The sequence below is a fragment of the Amphibalanus amphitrite genome, unplaced genomic scaffold (assembly GCF_019059575.1).
Source record: "Amphibalanus amphitrite isolate SeventyFive unplaced genomic scaffold, NRLGWU_Aamphi_draft 001860F_arrow, whole genome shotgun sequence".
Classification (NCBI taxonomy): Eukaryota; Metazoa; Arthropoda; class Thecostraca; order Balanomorpha; family Balanidae; genus Amphibalanus; species Amphibalanus amphitrite.
In genome coordinates this window covers 22389-27387 of record NW_024883353.1, presented here as the reverse complement: position 1 = coordinate 27387, position 4999 = coordinate 22389, and the positions used below count along the sequence as shown (strand labels likewise).

Genomic DNA, 4999 nt, shown 5'->3' with positions numbered 1-4999 from the left:
AATCTCTTTTTCATATCTTCATATCATATACCTATTTATTTCAGTGTTTTAATCGAAAATAATGTCTGATAATTTGATCAAATCGGCACCGTATCTGTACCAAATGTCTACCAATTGTGTACCAGTTACCTATCATGAAAACGGTTATTCGCAGACATTTGATTGTAGACATTTGATCGATGTAATTTTCGACCTAAAAGAGAGGAAAAGCCGTCTTGGTTTACGGGGCCTGCTAAGCTGTGAGGATGAGGACACGCATACGCCATTACTTTGAACGAACGTTGGTGCCCTTATTTCATGAGATAAAAACAACTTTGACAACTTTCAGGATCTATGTTTCTTCTCGCACTGCTGTGGCATAAACATTACGTTTTCTTTCTTCTGTCATCACTCATCGCATTGAAATTACAAAAGCATCAAAAGTTCAACAACACACTGCTTACGACTTAGAAGTGTCGCCTCAACGCAGCGAGGGGAGGGGAGGGAGGGGTAGCAACGGCCGGCCGCCGTCGGTTCCGTCCGCACATCTGGTTGGGGGCGTCTCCTGTCGCCATCTGTCATCGTGAATGGGGCCGTGCCGACGCGTCAGACGGGACGAACGGGGGAAGTCGGTCCAGAGTCACTGCGCCGCGCGGTTGTGTGAGCAAGCCGTGGGCTAGGTACCGCTCCAGGTCAGACCATGGTTGGCACCAGGGGGGTTCGCTCCCGTGCCTTCAGCATTACGAAAAATGGCAACAGCCCGTGAGCAGCATCAGCGCTCACGCACATGTTCAAGGAAAACAACGTGTAATTAGCTGCTGACGACGGCCCTCTCCACCAATCAGCGCTCGGTAACTCGAGCGCTGATTGGCTGGTAGCAAACGCGTCATATGTGGGTCTCTTTTTTTGCTATCAGTGAACGCGTTATTTAATACACAGTGGCCTATGGAGAATGGCACGCGGAATTGAAGGTCAGTGTTTTATTGCTTCGTACATGCGAATGGGGGTATTTGAGTGGCATTTGACACCATTTTCGAAATCTACAGTGAATTTCTGATCGACTCATGTATATATTTTTATGAAATTTGACAGTATTAGTGCTACATAGTCGGTGTTTTATGTTGGTGTTGTTTCTCTCGACCTTTGTCTTGGACTTTAATCATATCTTTTCTCGAAAGTGCTTGCCATAACCAGGTCTAAACTGTATCTGTATAAAGGGAATATGTGTTGAATATGAGGGGAAGTAGTAATGACCATTCTGCCTATCAAACTGCCATGGAAGGTGTGCTTGTAAGGTGATTGAAACTGCAGTACGGGTTGCAGATGTGGGTTTGACATTAGCATTGTTGTTGTAACCCCACTTGCTCTAATAAAATGGCAACATGGGGTTATGTACACACTATTGCACAGCCTGGTATCAAGCTGGTTGATATGTGGAGGATAATGAAAGCATGAAAGAATAGGAGCGTTGCGTCTTGTGACTTATGTCAAGTCATTTTAAAGCAAATGATTGTGATTGTAACTTTTACTTCAATTATTATTGCAAGTTTTGACCTTTTTAATCATCAATTTTTATGTGTACCAATTTCATATGCCTGTGTAATATCTGTGCGGCTTTGTGCAGTGTGCGTGTCTTGAAACAAACCAATTTATTTTGTACCTTTTTGTACTTCAACAAATGTATGTCAAAGGACAAAAATGTCATGTCTATTATCATTGACACTACTACAGCTAACTTTGCCTGTATTCCTATCTTTCAGAGGCATTCAATTCAATCTGCTTTCCAGTGCAGTACCAAGGAGGCTGCAACTGAAACTCGCACAACGGCAATCAAGTGTCACTTCATCAGCCTACAGTAACAGCCCATCTGTAATCAAGATATGGATGAAGGGGCATAGAAGAACAACCAGTTCAAACATGAAAAGATTGTATTTTGTTTTGGACTATTTCTTAGCATAACAGAACAGTACACTTGCTGCTTTTTATGTTTGCCCTGTGTGCAGTTTTGAATAATTTTAACCATGAGATGCTTTTGTCAACTATTCTCTTTACATAAGCTTCCTTTGTCATGCATGTGTAATTTTGAGTTTGCATGCATAATGTAGGCACATTTCCAATGGCTTCATAGAAGTTAAAACTACTTGCAAGCTTTGGTTATGGACATTGGTGCTATATATGATGCTTCAAATGTGTCCAGTAGTTGATGAAGGGAGAAGAGGAGTAGGACAGCTGATAGCTATTACCAAAAGTATGTGCTTGTCTGCACTTCGGGCTGTTTTACTTCCTTGAGTTAAAAAAACCCTCATCTTTTGTTTCTTTCCTGTGTGCCCATTGTTTCCATGGTGCTATACATAAACGTCAAGTTTGAAGTTGGTATCCAAGTGAGCAAAATGTGTGTTATTTCAGTCCGTCTTGAATCATTCGTCTTGAATTATATCCCTAACTGACATCCTGTTATTTTTCCTGCAATGTCTGTGCCTGTGTCCGCCCTTACCTCCGGCTCCAGCCTCCAACCAGCCCTGCTGAGCTCTGTCGCCGGCGCGGTGTGTCGCAACGTGCTGTTTCTCCACTCCAGCCGACAGCTGCTAGGAATCGTCTTGTGCTATGCGCCATGCGACACAGCACTTGCAAGCTGCAGGTCACATTCGGACTGATTGGCTCCGCGTATGTGCATCCGGCCGGGAGCTAGTCGATATCAGGGACGTGGGTCGGACTGTTGTGGCGGCGTGCACTGTGCTGGTTGAAGTTGTGTTTCTGTTAGTGAAAAGCATTAATACATAACCGTAGCCGCAGCCCAATGTTATTGTGGATTTCAGAGGGAGTGGCCAGTCAGGAGGGCCCCATGTGGGTATGGATCCAGTGTCCAGTGGGATTGGCTAAGATTTCCGGCGATTGATAAACGCTTCTATGATAGTAAACCTATTGAGTTATGAGGGGAGGTCACGTGACGGACCTGACCTTACTAAACTCTTGTGAAAACACGACACATACGAACGGTAAGAAACCGACAACTCTTCTTTCTGCCAAGTGTCATCCATCTTTCTGTGAAGGATTTCTTGGCACTGAGTGTTCAGAAATTGCGTTGTTTTTGGACTGTGCAGAGGCTCACGAGCGACAACATAGGTCAACAACCTGACCTACCTTAAATATGCGACTTGTACCATAAGATCCAGCTTGATCAAAAGATAGGACATGTCAAATTTCATCTCTTTATCTCAAAAGGATTTTGAACTATCGTAAAAACCGCCAGAGTGGCACCATATCGCCTCCCCGCGCGGTCGGAAGGTAAAAGTTCGCCGGCTCTAACTAAACAAATAGTCGTCGTATCGCAAATTCATTGACGGCGTTCGAAGCGTCGTTCAATTTACTTTCGAAACATATCCTAACATTACCATTTAACTGCCTAGCGCAATCACCAACAAGCAAAAGTTCCGCGCATCCCTCCTCATACAGTGTTAGCGGCGGCCGGCCGCCGGCCGCTGACCCACATTCGCGTCATCAGGGAATGCCGCAACTAATTTATTGTTTCCAACTTTTTTCCCGGAGCGTTCTACCTGGTTTATATAGCCTTGGTTGGCACTGAAGAGTGCGGCGACACTACAGAGCTGTGAACGAAGACGGTGAACGGCGAGATGTGGTGACCGCTTGACTGACCTGTGCCCAAAGTCGTGATCTACCGCTGGGGTCAGTGCGTGAGAAGCTGGACTCGGCACCAACGGAGGACGCAGCTCGACGAGGAATATATGCTGTGTTGGTAATGAACTAAAGCACTTAATTGTAACGAATCCATGATAGATATAAATGACGATGATACTAACTCAAATTTATTGTAAAAGACAAAGCTTCCGATACACACAATATCTTGATCACTGTCCAGGGTATGCATAATATGACATAAAAATGACTGAGGTCATCAACCTCCGTCTGAGATTATCCTTAAATTGCCCGGACAATATAATGTCATCAGCCTAATGCTTTGTCTGCTTCTGTTCTAGAGGGACGTCTGCCGGTTACGACCGGAAGGTTTCCGACGGGACTTGGCAGAACCCACAACAGCAGTATGAACCCGGCGTGGACGTAATTGCTCGCATGAGCAACCGTAGAGCGACTTCCAGGCGAAGCTGGTAAGCAGTTTATGGGGTTCATTTATCTGTCTGTCTATCTGTCTATTTATCTGTCTATCTGTCATTTATCTGTTCATTTATCGTTCATTTATCTGTCAAGTGCTTTCGCGAGGAACTTCGTAAGGCGCAATATAGACGTAAAACATGTGTTACCTAATGACTTTCCTGGAATGAGAAATGTTTAGATGTACAAATTTAATTATTGAATTTTTATTTACTATTCAAAGTATATCACATTCATTTTTTTATTTACTATTCAAAGTATATCACATTCATTTTTAAGCACATTTCGTGGGAAAAAAAGTTATAGATAAATGTAATTTCATAAAATGGCATTCAACATGTTTCAGCGTAAGCTGAAGTTTCCATAAAAGGACATTTCATGTAGTAGCTAGCTGTAAAACCTGATTGATATACCTACAAGTGCACATATTTTTGTTTTTGTCCACAGCCGCAGAATTCCTGGAGATGCGCTGGTACATGGATCATAGCAAGGTGGCTCTCAGCGGCAGCTGACCGCTGAGATGTGTCTGAAACAGCCAGAAGGAAGACTCGAGTTGTGGATCCAGGGCACTACTGAACGGAAGGCCGGACCAGCTGTAGGGAGACTACAGAAAAGCCGTCGTTCTCAATCTGCTGAACAGACTCCTACTGCAGAGGATCAACTGGGGTTCAACGTAGAACTGGGGTTAGACCGGTTGCCGGTTACCAGTGCTCGTGTTCGTCACCTGTTGTTTGTCACTGCTGCGCTGCTGCTGTAATGTTTGCCACCTGCTAAGCGTTCACAATGTATTTTAAGTGAATAACTTTTTCAGTGTTTGTCTTGATTTGTAACGAGTATATCAATTATCAAGCATGTTAACCTTTCATCAAATGAAGGACTCCACATAAAAATA

At 43.9% G+C, this 4999-nt stretch overlaps 1 long non-coding RNA gene across 1 annotated transcript; it reads left to right on the top strand.

Moving 5' to 3' along the window:
- The first annotated feature begins 3555 nt into the window (after window positions 1-3555).
- On the top strand, window positions 3556-4762 carry LOC122375522. The gene is made up of 3 exons (XR_006255415.1): window positions 3556-3733; window positions 3975-4103; window positions 4555-4762. It is a non-coding gene; the product is annotated as an uncharacterized LOC122375522 (long non-coding RNA).
- Window positions 4763-4999: the final 237 nt, after the last annotated feature.